Below are 17003 nucleotides of genomic sequence, written 5' to 3' on the forward strand. Positions count from 1 at the left end.
TAAGAAAATATTGACAGCTTCAATGACAATGACTATAGTAAAAATATAGAGGAAAAGGAATATCGTTGAAAACCAATAATAATATTGACAGTACATAGGAAGCAGACACCCGTTTTTGCCGAGTATGTTTTTTTAATCAGAGGTGGCAATATGGTCTATCGGGGTAATGGAATTAGGGGTAATGAGTCAATCGGGATAATTGAATTCTGGGTAATGGAATTCGGGGAAATGAAGCTCAGGGTAGTGTCCGTTTATCTACCCTTGCTTCAAAGTTCCAAGGTTTTCTTTTTTTAATTAGTTTGTGATTTTAAATTTTAATTAACTCCGCAATTTTGGTACGTCTACGGTATATATTTAGCAGCAGATCCTAAAACAGACATAATACAGTTTTCTTCCTTTTGAAATGTGTCATTCTGATCTTGCTTCAATCAACGTTTTACAATATACAATTACTGCACTCAGGAAACTGTACTGGACATACGAACATCAAAAGAAAAACCTCATGAAATGAAACGGATAATCACAATTATTGTGAAAATTGCGCTTTTATGAGGCACTTAAGCTTTATGAAGAGCTATAAGTAGACTTTTTTGCGCGTTATGAAGAGCTCAAGTGCCTTATGAAAGCTTTTCAAATGTGACACATGCTTTCTATGAATCATGAGACTGAATTTAAAAATGCGCTATATGAACTATTTCAGTTGCCATAATCAAAGAGCAATAAACTTAAGTCAAAAGTGTTGTCACAAGTATATGTACATTAGGGCGGTTTAAGATTTAAAAAAATGTTTGAGAATCTAATCTCCCATATGCTTCTTACCATAAAAATAGTGTCCTGTGAAATTTTCAGCTTTCTAGGTGGTGATTTAAAGGTGGCCCAAAGAAATGTAGGTTTATATGGAAATTACTATGAAGAAATTTTGAGATATGTTCCAAACACGCTAGAACTGTAATGTAAGTAAAAACCCATTATCCCATAGTAAAAACTCATTCTTCAAACCATAATAAAGAAGTTTGCTGAAGAGAGGTATTTAATCCGACGGATAGCAGAGTTAGTGTTTGGAACATTTCTCAAAATTTCTCCTTAGTAATTTCCATATAAACCTACGTTGTCTTCGGGCTACCTTTAAATCACCTCCTAGAAAGCTGAAAATTTCACAGAACACTATTTCTATGACAAGGATGGTAAGGAACATATGGGAGATTTGTTTTTCGAACCTTTTTGAAATTTGAATCGCCCTAATGTACGTCGTTCCATTTAGTTCCAGAGCAGTTCAAAATAGCACAGAAGAAAGGCTCCCAATGAATCACGAGTGATTGACATTGAGCGATGATGTATTTGGTAAAATAAACATTTATAATCATCAGAAATTTCATAATTGATAAATTCCGTGTTGTTAATTTAACAAACGTTTTACTAGGGTTCGTCATTTAGTTTAATATGCAACATTACAATGGCTCAGGTTATGACTATTTGACCTAGAATAAATCTTTGAGTATAGTAAAACAATGATATGATTCCAACCTGGAAACCCCTTAGGAAAGATTCAAGTTTTGCAGGGCTAGTATATTCTTTCACAACTTTTTACCAGAGCGTCCCACATTGCTCAAAACGATAACTGTCCACTTACAATGGCCCCATAATTCGTCATTCATTCACAACAAAGGCGCACTCACTTCCACACATAATAAACATAGTTAGTTTTTTTTTCACAAACCAAACCCAAACTGACGAAGCTGACGACGGGTTCAAGACCTACCTTGGTTGAGTCTGTCTAATCCAAATCCGTATCGCTTTCCGCTACCGCTATGGTTCAGGCGTATCCACGTGTGTACCGACGCGTTCAAGCGTATCCAATACCTTCGACCGGTCAAACTAAGCCGGTCCGAATTCGCAAATAGTTCACAGGCCTCTTTTCGGTGAGCCCCACTTCTGCTGCTGCTGCTACTGCTGGTGGTTCCTTTCACTAGACTTTTTGCACACTTTTGGCCAGGAATGTCATGCACCAAATGGTAATAATCCCACACTCTGGCACCGACTGACTGGTAGTACTATTTCACCACTCCCCCAATTTCCGCTAGCTTCGAGAAGGTTTCGGTTTTTTTGTGCAGTTCGATATGTTTTCCTTGCACTTAGGCTACGGTCGCTCTTCCCATGCGAGCCACGCTACCGGCTACTTCGAATGATTTGGTTTTCTTGACCTATATATCGCCGGTAAGATCGGAAAAGACAAACATACAATCTCCGCTCTGTGTTTTGTTGGTACGCTCTATGAGAAGTTGCCTTCACAGTCCAGTATTTGATACCAAACGCAAACACACAGTTTGGAAGACCTTAGCCAGGCACAAATTAGCGGACAAATTTCCGAACACAGCATCGCAGAGCACTTCCACACAGATGGTCGGCATCATCTTTAAATTTATCGAATCATTAGGTGGCTCCGTCTGCCACATCAACTGCCGTCTCTGTTGCATGTGAGGTTTTAGAGTGTAGCCAATCGATGATTGACTTGTGTGACGTACCACAGTTTGATACAGTGACTGACAAACTAAAACATTACATGTTTTATGCTACAAGGATGACTTATTTGAAAGCCAAATCGAAAAAAGAAGTGTTCTTGGTAAGGATTCCTTGCTCTCTAAAACAAAGTTTGACAAAATAAGACTATTCTCTTTTTACACATCTAGAAAAACTACTTTATTATACCTTAGTTGAGCACTGCTTTATTTTTTAGTCAACCAACTTTATACATAACAGATATATCCAGGGCTGGGAATGGTAATAGTAGTAGGCTTTAAGGTGAAGATGAATCGAAGCCAAACCTCAAATTTTCAAGAGCACGGATCTGGAGAACCGAACACCCGTTTGAGCTGAAAAGTTAATCGATTGGTCACCACCAGCGAGTGACCAATCGATTAGGTTTTCAGCTCAAACGGATGTTTGGTTCTCCAGATCCGTGCTCTTGAAAATTTGAGGTTTGGCTTCGATTTATCTTCACCTTAATTTCGCGAAAATCACGAGGCTCTCTCACTACAGTAGTTTAAAATCGTGAATCTCATCAAGTAGCCTATGTTGGGTACATGAATTTCTCTAAATCAGTAGTGTCATTGAAGGCAGTAAATGCGGGAAATGCAACGGAAAATAGAACATTTTTCTACAGTAGTTTTGGGTTGCCCTTAGCAACGAGTGTTTTGCCCCCTGTTCGATCCATGGGTACCGATTCTACTTGTTTCAAATCAAATGGAAAAAACCCTACCGCCACAGGTAACTCCACTTCTTCGTCTACCGGAAATTCTAATGGGAAATCACATGACATGTCTGCCTCTGATTTTAATTTTCTAACTGAACAATTGAATCTAATGATTGATGCAATGTTCAAAGCCACCACTATGACTGAAGCAGTCCAAGTAGGTGTAAAATTTACAAATCAAATTGTTATTGGATTACGTTTTTCTAATGGATCCAAATAATAATTTAAATATTTTAAATTGGAATGCTCGTTCTCTGAATGGTAAAGAGGACGAGCTGTTTAATTTTCTTACGGTTAATAACGTGCATATAGCAGTTATTACCGAAACGTATTTAAAACCTGGATCTAAACTCAAAAGAGATCCTAACTTTTTTGTTTATCGTAATGATCGACTTGATGGGGCATGTGGGGGAGTTGCAATCATCATTCGTAGGCGTATGAAACATCTACTGTTTTCATCATTTGAAACTAAAGTTTTTGAAACTTTAGGTGTTTCTGTTGAAACACAGTTTGGTAAATATACTTTCATATAGTGATGCATTTGAACGCGTTCAGTTCGCGTTCCAGTTCAATTTTTTGAACGAAGTGATCAAGTAGGCTTGCTCATTGTTCAGTTCAAAAATTTGAACGCTAGAGTGCAGAAAATTGAACGCAGGTGGTTTTGACCGATTTCACGGCATCTGAACGTGCCAAAGTTGTTTTGAAGGTACTCAAAGCTAGAAATGCTATGTTAATTATAATTGAATGGAACTTAGCATCAATTTAAGAAATATTTTCCAGGTATAAACCTAAACCCATGCTTTGATTACCGTTGTAATGCATTGCGTTCTGAACGGGCCGGTCGAGAGCAACGACAGGCTCTGGCTCGAGAGTTCAATGTTTACTGCGTTCTCGTTCAAAATTTGAACGCGCTCCGTTCATTTTTGGCTCGCGTTCAGTTCAAAATGCATCACTGCTTTCATAGCTGCCTATTTGCCTTTTCAATGCTCTGGACAGCAAGTTAATTTGCTCCAAACTGACTTGCGTAAATTGACTCGCAATAAGACAAAATTTTTTGTCATTGGTGACTTTAATGCCAAACATCGGTCATGGAATAATTCTCAAAGTAATTCCAACGGCAGAATTTTATTTGATGAGTGCTCTTTAGGATATTTCTCAATTAAATACCCTGATAGCCCCACATGTTTTTCCTCTTCTAGAAATCCGTCTACGATTGATTTGGTCTTAACCGACTCTAGTCATCTTTGTAGCCAACTGATTACTCATGCTGATTTTGATTCTGATCATGTCCCTGTTACATTTCAAATATCCCAAGAAGCGATTCTCAATCCTATCAGCTCCACTTTCAATTATTTACGAGCCGACTGGAATATATATAAAACGTATGTTGACTCTAATCTTGATGTTAACATTTCTTTAGAAACTAAACTTGATATTGACAATGCTCTTGAAACTTTAACAAATTCCATTGTTGAAGCCCGGAGCATTGCAATTCCAAAATGTGAAGTAAAATTTGAATCCGTGATTATAGACGATGATCTTAAACTCTTGATCCGTCTTAAAAACGTGAGGAGAAGGCAATTTCAACGCACTCGCGATCCTGCTATGAAAATTATATGGCAGGATTTGCAGAAAGAAATCAAGAAACGTTTTGCTCAATTAAGAAACAAATATTTTGAAAATAAAATTTCTCAATTGGACCCTGGCTCTAAGCCCTTTTGGAAATTATCTAAAATCTTGAAATAACCTCAGAAGCCAATACCGGCATTGAAAGAGGAAAACAAATTATTACTAACAAATTGCGAAAAAGCTCAAAAACTTGCTATGCAGTTTGAAAGTGCGCACAATTTTAATTTAGGACTTACTAGTCCAATTGAAAATGAAGTTACTCAGGAGTTCGAAAATATTCTCAATCAAGAGAACGTTTTCGAAAATGCCTGGGAGACTGATTTGGAAGAAGTGAGAACTATTATTTAAAAATTCAAAAACATGAAAGCTCCTGGCGATGATGGAATTTTCTACATCCTCATCAAGAAACTTCCAGAAAGTAGCTTATCATTTTTAGTTGATATATTTAACAAATGTTTTCAATTAGCATATTTTCCTGACAAATGGAAAAATGCTAAGGTTGTTCCAATTTTAAAACCAGACAAAAATCCTGCAGAAGCTTCTAGCTATCGTCCAATCAGTTTGCTTTCCTCCATCAGTAAACTTTTTGAAAAGGTTATTTTGAACAGAATGATGGCCCACATCAACGAAAATTCAATTTTTGCCAATGAACAGTTCGGATTCCGCCATGGACATTCGACCACTCATCAACTTTTACGTGTAACAAATTTGATCCGTTCCAACAAATCTGAAGGCTATTCTACTGGTCTTGCTCTTCTAGACATAGAAAAAGCATTCGACAGTGTTTGGCATGAAGGTTTGATCGTAAAATTAAAAAACTTTAATTTTCCAACATACATTGTTAGAATAATTCAAAGTTATCTGTCAAATCGTACACTTCAGGTTAATTATCAGAACTCCAGATCTGAAAGACTTCCTGTAAGAGCTGGTGTTCCCCAAGGCAGCATTTTGGGACCAATATTATACAATATTTTCACATCTGACTTACCTGAGTTACCTCAGGGATGTCAAAAATCTTTGTTTGCGGATGACACAGGCCTCTCCGCCAAAGGACGAAGCCTGCGTGTCATCTGTAGTCGATTGCAAAAAAGTTTGGATATTTTTTCTTCATACTTGCAAAAATGGAAGATTTCTCCTAATGCTTCCAAAACTCAACTAATAATATTCCCACATAAACCAAAAGCTCTTTATTTGAAACCTTCAAGTAGACATGTTGTCACGATGAGAGGGGTTCCAATAAATTGGTCAGATGAAGTTAAGTATCTAGGGCTCATGCTAGATAAGAATTTAACTGTCAAAAATTACATTGATGACATTCAAGTCAAATGTAACAAATATGTAAAATGTCTCTACCCCCTTATTAATACAAAATCACAACTTTGTCTTAAGAACAAGCTTTTGATATTCAAACAAATTTTCAAGCCTGCCATGTTGTATGCTGTACCAATATGGACTAGCTGTTGTAATACCAGAAAGAAAGCTCTGCAGAGAATTCAAAATGAAATTTTGAAAATGATTCTGAAGCTTCCTCCCTGGTATAGTACCAATGAGTTACATAGAATATCCAATGTAGAAACATTGGAACAAATGTCAAATAAAATAAAAAATAATTTCAGGCAAAAATCGTTACAATCTTCTATTGCCACGATTAATGCGTTATATGTTTAGGTTAAGTATATTCAAAGCGTTTTTTTTTTCTCTTATAAGCAGGTGAAATAAACTCACCTGTAAAAAATCTGAACTGCTACGGCAAATGAAATGTAATATGTTATTAACAAAATGTTAATTAAATCTTAAATTTGTTTTACCAAATTAAGATGATAGTGTTGTCTAATAACACAGAACACCTAGATATAAGAAATGAATGTAATGTTTGGAATGATACTAATGAAGAAATTAAAAAAAAAAGGGTGTTTTGCTATTTTCAAGGCATTTTGGGTTAAACAATTTTTGTTTTTAATATCAGAAGACACTAATGGTGCTAGGGTTTCTGCAAATAATTCTTGCACGCAAAGCATTCATTTTTTGTAAGATTCACACACATATAATGCAATGCTCTTAAGAACTGCCTTCAAAAAGAAGGGTAAATTTATTATGAAAAGTATAATTTTGCTATCTACTATGCGCAAAATTACAATGAAGTAAGGCCTTCTTTTTGACCTTGCTACCCAATTTCTCCACTCAAAATCTTTAGATTTCAGTCTGCCGGCACTTCGATATTCCAAAAAAATGTTTGTTAAACGATAGCAGTTGATGATCACCCAGATATTATCGCTTTTTCTACGGGCACAAACCCTGACAACCATTTGCCACTGATGCTGAAAATTGTCTGGTTCTCTAGATTTGTAATCTTTAAAATTCGAGGTTTGGCTGAAGCCAAACATGCATTAAAATGCATCTTCACCTTAAAGACTAACCTGATAGGCAATCGTTCCACTGTTGCTTAGTCGAAACACGGAAGCCTCTGATCGTCGCTACACGCAAATAAAATTGTTCCAAAAAATGGGCACTATCAGTCACGAACTCTGGATCAAGTGGATTTTCGGTTTATGAAAATACACCATGAATAAAAATCATGGATTCGAAAACAAAATTCCACAAATCATTCGTAACGCCTGTTGAAATGATCACTGACAGCATGAAGACATCATGGAGACGTGAAGTTTGTTCCGGTAAACAAGAACTATTTTCACGAAATCAAGAGCACATTTCTGAATTGCCCACTTTCTAAAGATTCATTTAACAGAACTAAGATTTGAGATGCTGCAACTTATTTTCAATACGGCACCATGACTACAAACACACTAGTTGCACATCTATTAATTGCCCAGAAAACTATTTAATTTTAAGGAGTATCAACAGAAAAATTTCCGTCGTTCGTGCGGTTGAAAAAACAGCTAAGCTCTCGAGGAAACATACATGCTATCAGCTGCAATTTCAGTCCACTTGATCAGCAGGCTTCATTTTAAGCAGGAGCAACAACTCCATCCATCTTTGGTATCCATTTGAATAAAATTCCGCCTGTAATCAAACAAATTGCAAGTGAAAAAGAAAGCTTCTGGGAGAAAATCATTGGCAGCTTCGTACTAGGGTCTGTTTTGTTGACTTGAGTTAATTGAGGTTTTGCGCATGTGTTACTATTATAGTGCGCGTGAACAGAGTTCGTGCTATCTGGAACCAAGTCACAAATATGAATTTAAGGGTTTTCGTATGGTGATTTCAGAATCATGGTATGGAAACTGTTACGAAATGAAGACGCCTGTACAGAAAGAGGACTTTTGTCATCAAACTTGAGAAAAATATCACGGAAACAAGAAGTGTTGTATCACGATTACGGGAACTAAATCATGAATAGGCATAAGCTGTGTGTTCTGCATCTTGTGATATTTTGTTCACGAATATCAGAATGGATTTTTTACGTGTACAATAAAAACATTCGTTGGTTTATGAGATGATTCTGCTGATTTCAATAAGATATCTACAAAAAATGGTTGATTCAAGACGATGGATAAATTATGATGTCAGAAAAGTGGAGAGCAGTTCCAAAAGAGACCTGACTAATTTGGCAAGTTTTTTTCCCAAACAGACACAAATTCTAGAAAAGTTAAAACGTCCGTTCTTCGTTTTGTCAAATATAATACACGAATGTTCTTGCTTTTCTTGATTTAGTAATCAATCAGAAAAAATGAGGTTTTCAGTTTTGACAAATGACCGAGCTAGAGCCTAAACTAAAAAAACCTGTGAGGATATCCTGCTTTCAGAAGAATTAGCTGTTATTAATATATGAGTGACTAGCTTTTAAATTGACAACTTGAAAGAACAGCCTATTTAAGAAAGAAGGGCAAATAACTGATAAAATGCTTGAAGCTATGACGTGAATAATCACTGTAACAACGTAGAGTAAGGTGGGGCAAAAGTTCGACCTTAGTGGTACCGTAATCCGGGGTATCATTGATCAGCGGGGTAACATTGATCGGAAAGACTCATCTCGTAATAAGTTAGTATCATCATTTATTGATGAAACATTTCCAAAGCATGAATATTGCTTCTCTTTCTTATATTTGTGAGCTATTAAAAATTAGGATTTTTGCAAAAATTGGGTTTTAATTCATGCGTAAATTTGTCAAGTTTGTAAAACAATGATTTCAATGGTTAAGGATGACACTACCAAAGATTCATGTCTCACATAAGTTCTGCAAGCGATATGAGCAAGGAAAATGCGGTTCTCACTAAAAATGGCATCGCTTAAAACGATTCCGCTGTCAAAACTTCATAAGTATGTTCAATTAGGCAACACTAACGAAATATTGTTAAGAATGTAGAATTCCTTTAGGAAATTGCCTACCTTTAGGCGTATTCCGCTGTTCGAGGTGTTTTTAATTTTAAAATAACTTAAAAAGTAAATGAGATGTAAGCGTTTGGACATCATATTCGGCTTCAGGGGCCATGATTTATGTAATTAACGACATTTTCAATATTACCGAACGTTATTTACATGGATGATCAAATCATCAAAATCAAATAAAAAAAATCACATAAAACATTTTTGTAAACATGTTTAAATCTTTCAAAAAACAAAATACAGTATATAGTCACGAGCTATGGGTGGCAGTACTTGTTTTAAAAATATAAAACTCACAACATTTACATTTTTTGATGAAATATTTAAGAAATATCCTAAAAACTGATCAATGTTACCCCGGATTACGGTATCATCAAAGTTTCCAGACAAACAATAGCAGTTGAAACAAAATAAATACCAAACAGTAGATATTCAACACATTGGCTATAGTTTTGCTGAACAAACTTGTGTCAAAATTTTAACCCACTTTTGGTTATAATAGTGTCAAAATGAATAGTCTTTTACCTCACCGGTGGGGCAAAAGTTCAAACCTAGTGTGGGGCAAAAGTTCGTTGGCAAAAACACAAAATATTGATATTTTTATGACAGGCATACTCTATACCAGCCGTAAACTTCCGTTTGCCGAAAAATACAAACTAAATTTTTATCAAAAAATTGCCTAAGACAGGGTTAATTGTAATATACCCAAAAATAGCAGTTTTTTGCAAAATTAAGTAAAAATTTAGAATTTTGATGACATTTTTAGCACGATCAAGCAAATTTTGCTAAATTTGAAGATAATATGTGGATTTTAGGCAGTTTGCAATTTTTTCCGTGAATTTATACATATGTAGGTCGAACTTTTGCCCCGCTGATTCAAACTTTTGCCCCACTGCGGGTCAAAATTTTTTTTCCAAGCATTTATGTAAAAACTAATACACCTCAAAGCATCCTTATGATAGGCCTTGGAACGCCCTTACATAAAATATTAAAAAATATTTTTTTTATTTGGTTCCATACAACGAAAGTTTGACCAAAAATTACAATATTCTCGTCGAAAAACAACAAATAGCCATAACTTTGCCAAATCTCACTCAATTTTAATAATATTTGGAGTGAAAGCCGTATTCAAGAGTATTCGAACCACCATAATAATTATAAGTTTTGTTTTGAATTGAGTTAGAAATCTTGAAAAGAAACTCTTGCCTCACTTTACTCTAATTATGTAGCACAACCTTTGTTCATAAGAAAGTAAAATATTTGTTGAAAAATAAAATTGAAATATGGTCCACCATCAAGGAGCTCAAATACAAATTGAGGATTATGGGTTGACTATGAAAGTGCTTACTGAGCTGAAAAATAGGATTTGCCCCCGTAATTTGAAGAAGACTGTTGCCAATAGGATACATTGCAAGAAAAGCTGACATATGGAAGAAGGGAAAATATTCGAATATTACGCACCATTAAATACTAGTTCGCATTATTACAGTGTCGTCAACAATTTATGGTCGCAAGAGAAGAAATTGCGCTATATTTAATACTATTCAGGGAAATGGCTCATTCGGGGTAGTGGCGTTCGGGGTAATGACCCATTCGGGGTAATGGCTTTCGGGGTAGTATCATTCGGGGTAAAGAGTGGGAGCCCCCAAAAGTCAAGAGAACCTGTCATCAACTGTGCTGGAAAACCGCACATTCGAAGGGCAGAACGTGAAAAACCGTCAAAATTCAAGTAAACGCAATTTAAATTTCTAGGTGTTTTTCGATGATTTCACATTTTAAAAAGTTAAATACCTACATATAGTTGTGTGTTGGCAAACTGCTATTGATTTTTTTCATATTCATATCGTTTTCGTACAAAACGAACGTAACGGTTTTTCAATTTTGCTTAGTAAAGATGCATGATTTACTGATACTCGAGATCTTATGAAATTCTGACAATATCTGACAAGATTTTTTTAAAAAGCCTGATTGTTTGGTCAATTCCGGCATTGAAAATGGAAAATAAATTATGACTAACTAATTGTGATAAAGCTCAAAAACTATGCTATGTGCTAGCTAGTGTTTCTAATACAGAACACTTAGATATAAAAACTGAATATAATGTTCAGAATAATACTAATAAAGGAATAAAAAACTAATTATTCTTGTTTCCCGCAAGTCACTGTTAAATTTGTTCACCAATAAATTGTATGTTGTACGACACATGTGTGACCAGCGACACTAACAGTGTCGGGCAGTGAATCCAAAAAAAAAATAATAGGCGTTTGTTCATAGTGAAAATCACTCAAAACACAAACCAATTGAATTTGTTATGCTGTAATTATATACTGCGCCTGTCGGAGGTGGCAGCAATCGCCGGTTGGTAACCGTGGACAAATCATGCTCTGCTGGAGATTGGACTGCCAGCAGAGTATTCACGTAACCTTATAAGCAGAGGTGCTACCCGTTATTTATTCGATTCAGTTTGAACTGTAGAGCGAACTTTTGCGCTTCGTGGTGCAAGTTTTCAATTTTTAAGGAGTAAAGTAAGATGACAAGTTTAAGGCTAAAAAAGAACCATTTGAGAAGATGAGAAGAGTTCCAAAGTAGTGCCTAAATAATTGTCTGCATTTGACGATGACAAGAACTGCTTGGGATTTCTGTAAACTGAACACATTTAACCCGAAATTTTTAAGTGTTCAAGAATGACATTCGTACAGCAGATCCATTAGCAAAATATACAATTGAATTTATAGCAGAAATCGATAAAAAAGTATTGTTTTAAAATATGTCCTTTTATAAAGTGTCTGAATTTAACTCCAATATGTTTGAACAACATTATAAAAGACTGGCATACAAGAAATTCCGATTTTGACAAAAAATCTCTCAGTTAATAACTGTAGAAGTGATGATTGAACACTAAGCTGAGAAGCAGGCTGTATTGAGATGATCTGTGCTACAATTGGAAAAACTGTTGCCAAAAAATCAGTTTCAGAAAACTTTAAACATTTGGCGAATATTGGGTAAGTTTGTATCACTTTGTCAGCAAGTATTCAGTACTATATGACAAATCGTTAAAGGTTTTGAAGTGTCGAGTGATCGATAGTTTAGAATCTAGAAACTCAATAACCGAGCCCGGTAATCAACTTTAAGTGTGTAGTTCTAAACGTTGTATGTTTCATTTATTTTTTTTGGGTACAAATATGGGATTGGGTAAATTTGTATCACAAATTAAATACTTTTCCATTCCAAAGATTCAAGAAAATGGAAACAGTCAAGGTTAGTCGAATAATAGATGATACCTATGACTTTCAACATTGATAAAGTAATTTGGATTCTTATGTATAATTTGATAGTATTTCATCAACTTGATGTGAAAACAGTGTACTGCACGATAATGAAATCGAGTCACTGTATAATATTTTTTATCACAACCAGTTTCAACGATGAATTTAACTAGCAGAATGCCAAACCAATCACAAGACCGTCATTACGATCGATTATGATCATTACCCAATCCAAACAAACATTTCGCAGCATTTCTCCGATTAACTTATTGAACTTCTCCATACGATCGACACGATTGGTGATGCGGCCGGCTCGACAGCGATGCCCAGCCACTAATGACGGTTCAAAGATCGATGGCCAAAAGACCAGAAACACATCGTGTGGAAGCTGTCTGGCGCTGGCTGTTGGCATTTTGTTGTTTGGTACTCCTGTGGCCAAGCCACATTTGAACTCTTCGCGTAAGTAGAAGTGCAGTTTGTGCCGGAATTCACACGCGAACATATATGCAACAGCACAAGGTGAGGAACTGCACTTTCCCTCGCGCTTCTCTGTCCCCGCACCTTACCCGACCAGAATCTCATAACATTATCATTATACATTTCTAACATTAATTATAACAGACGTTGATATCATTTTGTTATCAAGATAGCTTAGTTATTATTTTTTTGTAACAGATCTATAACAACTTTGTTATCTTTTTGACATTATGAGTTCGTTGTAATTCGCAATAATTTTGTTGTTTTGTAACATTCTTGCAAACATTCTGTTTTAATGTTGTTATAATTATAATAGGATTTGTTATATTCTTTGCTTGGGGCAAATTTTGCTAGTATAACGATACGTATTTCATAACAACTGGTGATCATATTCTGTCTTGTTTCTTCCGTCTGGTCGGGTTGGTTTAAATCTTCCAAACTGTGCACATTTTCGTGTAGGAAAAACAACACTTCCACCGTCTTGAAAAAAAAAAATGAATTCACAACACTGATGGGCTACAAGATCGGAATCACTTCCACAAGCACTGTGCACGAAATTCAAAACCCACGAGAAGAAAATCTCAACCCGGCGAAAAGACAAATAAACCGAAAAAAATATAAAACACAATAAAACCGAGCCGCGTTGCGTTCGATCACTTTGCTCATTACCGTGTGGTGTAAATGCGCGCGATTCGTCTTCCTCTGTGGAAAGAAAGGAACAACCGACAAACTTCTTAACGTTACGGAAGACCCGCGCGAACTGGACTGGCAAGTTTGCCACTGCGGACAAGACTGCGTTGCGTTCGTTACACGGACTCCGATTCGGACTCGGAGATCAACCTGAGTCATGCACCTAATGCTGTCTAGCAGAGAGTAACCTTCCCTGGGCGAGACGATGTTGAGTGACCGAACGAACGCGCGAACCGCTGAGAGTGAGTTTTATGTTTATGTTGCCGACAGTCGCTTGCTTCGTTTCGGTGGAAATGCAAATGAACACAGATCTCTCCGATGTTGGAGTTGGAGAGAGCATGCGGCGGCGAAATGGCGCTCATTTTCCACAGGTGGAAGCAGTTAAGAGACTCGCCACGAGGTAGGTGAATTCGATCTGAATCATTTCTTTGATTATTTTTTTTCTATGTAAGAAAACACTATCATCCTTATTTGGTGAAATAATATTAAGATTTATGAACATTTTCTTAACAACATATTACATTTCATTTGCCGTAGCAGTTCAGAATTTTTACAGGTCAGTTGAATTCACCTGCTTATAATAGAAATAAAAACCATTGGCGTAGCTAGGATTTTTTTCTGGAGGGGGCCTAGAGGGGGCCTAGCAAATACTTGTTTTTCAGAAGTAATGTTGGTCCCAATAATCATGGTTTTCACAAATGTCCTAGTTTTAACAGATATGTATTGATATTATTTATTTGTCGTGGTACATGGGTAAATTTCAATTTTCGCTACGGAAATCATTGATTCTTTTTTTAATCCAGTGAAAAATCCTTCAAGAATTCTAGCAAAAAAAAAGAACTTACAAAGAATGCCTTTTTTTATTCTTCTACGATTTTTCAGGTATTCAACCATGTTCTTTGAAGAGATTCCTCTGAGAATTCCTCCGTGAATTTCTTCATGATAATTTTCGTACTCTTCAGTGCTTTCTTCAAGAACTCCTTAACCAGTTTTCACTCAGTTTGTCCTGGAATTCCTACGGAAAATCATTCCCAGAGTTTCTGATCTCACTAAAAAGTTTCACGAAGAATCTCTTTCGAATCGTTTGAAAATCTCATGAAGAATTCCGCCAGAGAACGCTTTAGAAATTATTTTAATAATTTCTCCTGTAAGGTCCTCTACGTACATATTAAAAATAAATTCCAATGGATAGTTTGATATATCCTGTTTGTTAAGGATTTTCAGGAATTACTGAAGGATTTCTTCAAAAAAGAGTATAAAGCAAGATTCATTCCACGAATTTTTCATAGAGTCCGCTTACAGCTTTTACAACTTTGATTTTCAAAACATCCTAAAGTTTCTGTACAGGATTGAAAAAAATGCAGCAAAGATTATCCAGACTTCCTGCAAAAAAAATAAATGATTCTTCCAGCTGTTACTCTAAGGATTCCTCGTAATATTCCACAAGAATTTCATGAGCAATTAAAAATATCTATTGGGAGAATGTCATTCATGATTCTTAAAGAAATTCTCCGCAGATCTATCGGCATTTTTAACAGATATTTATTTTAGATTTCACATAAATCAAGAAGCAACATCCCGCATTCTTTCAAAACTCTCTAGAAAATGTGTTTTCTTATTTTTCAAAAATGCCTATCTAAGAAATGTTTGAAATGCTCCAACATTCAATAAAGTTCTTAGCGGAATATGTCCAACTGTTCTTTCAAAAACTCTTCCGCGAAGATATTCATAGATTTACCGAGTAGTTTGTTCATGGATATCTTAGAGAATTATATTATTGTTTCCCTAAGATTCTAAAAAAAAATACCATAGTTCGTTCCCAGAGATTTTTTTTTCGAGCGATTTCTTTTGCAATGATTTTTTTTTCTACCACACTAACCGATTTTTTGATGAAATTTTCATTAGATTTTTGCAATTCATTCTTGAACTCCTCAAAAAATTTCTCCAGAAGTTCTTTGAGGTTCTAGAAATAACTCATTTTTTCCGAATGGTAATCAAATTCCCATAAATAAGGAAAGTGTACCAGTTATGGTCATAGTGGTTCCCTATTTGGCATATGGGAAATTTCTATAACTTTTACATTCTAAATCTTTTTGAATGTTCAAACATCAGGATATATCGTAAACCTTACTACTACAACACACAAAATCTTTCAAAATGTGAAAACATTCAAGTAATCCCGTATGGCGAAACAGGGAACCACTATGTCCATAACTGGTACACTTGCCCTAACATTTCAAAAAAATTTCCACTCTCCATATTTGGTTCAAATCTCAATATTTTTAGGGATTACTTTACAAATTTCTCTACAAAACACTCCATATCTGATTTCCAGAGAAATACTTACAAACTAGATTTGAAAGAACTTTGTTAGTATTTTTTTAATGCAGCTTTAATATAATTCGGAAAAAAAACTAAATTCCAGTCGTAAAATGCAATAATTAAACCGTAGAATTGATAATAGAAAATTGTTGGAACAGATGGATATTTTACTGAAAGTATTTGTAACTAAAATCTTATTATTATTTTGTATGAACTCATGATACTATATTTCATGTGGAAAGGACCCAATTCCTCATGAACTTCCGGGGACGGACCTGGTGTAGTGGTTAGAACACTCGCCTCTCACGCCGAGGACCTGGGATCGAATCCCATCCCCGACATAGTCACTTATGACGTAAAAAGTTATAGTGACGACTTCCTTCGGAAGGGAAGTAAAGCCGTTGGTCCCGAGATGAACTAGCCCAGGGCTAAAAATCTCGTTAATAAAGTCAAACCAACCAACCAACCTCATGAACTTCCAGAAATCAGGAACCATACGTATAAGAATTCTGCCATTTTTCAGAACTGTTATAATTTACCATTTTCATATTCTTTTACATATTGTTTCCTGGAGTATGAAAAGATATTTATACGAAGTTCCTCAAAACATCATCCAAAAGAAGGAGAAACAACAAAATGTTGAAACAGGTAGAACAATAGATGAGCAATGGTACAATAAAAAAAATATCTTCTAATAAAATAAGCAAATAATCTTTTCTTTAGAGGTGAAATTATAGAAAAGTTAAAACCTCTCCAATAAATTTACAAATAAAACACAAAATTTATCAAGAAGTTTCATCAGAATCTTCTTTAAATATTATCCTTAAAGTCTATTCTTCCATGTCTTCTGGTTTCCTAGAATTCTGCCAGAAAGCTTTTAGAAATTCCGCCCTTGTATCGCAAAAAAATTCAAACCAAGAATATGGATTCTGATAATAATTTGTAACATTATTTCTAGAGATTTGTTTTAAGGAAGATCAATACAAATTTATTTATGAATATCTTAATAATAATGTGAAGGGGAAAA

At 35.4% G+C, this 17003-nt stretch overlaps 1 protein-coding gene across 1 annotated transcript in view; it reads right to left on the bottom strand.

Moving 5' to 3' along the window:
- LOC5575535 (myosin-IB) overlaps positions 1–13753 on the bottom strand; it is a 146612-nt gene extending 132859 nt beyond the window's left edge. The window contains exons 1-2 of the mRNA XM_021852953.1: positions 13634–13753; positions 1760–2201 (exon numbers count right to left, since the gene is read on the bottom strand). The gene's annotated coding sequence lies outside the window, so the exon portion shown is untranslated. The remainder of the gene's footprint in view (positions 1–1759; positions 2202–13633) is intronic.
- Positions 13754–17003: the final 3250 nt, after the last annotated feature.

This window comes from Aedes aegypti, chromosome 3 (genome assembly GCF_002204515.2).
Source record: "Aedes aegypti strain LVP_AGWG chromosome 3, AaegL5.0 Primary Assembly, whole genome shotgun sequence".
Lineage (NCBI taxonomy): Eukaryota > Metazoa > Arthropoda > Insecta > Diptera > Culicidae > Aedes > Aedes aegypti.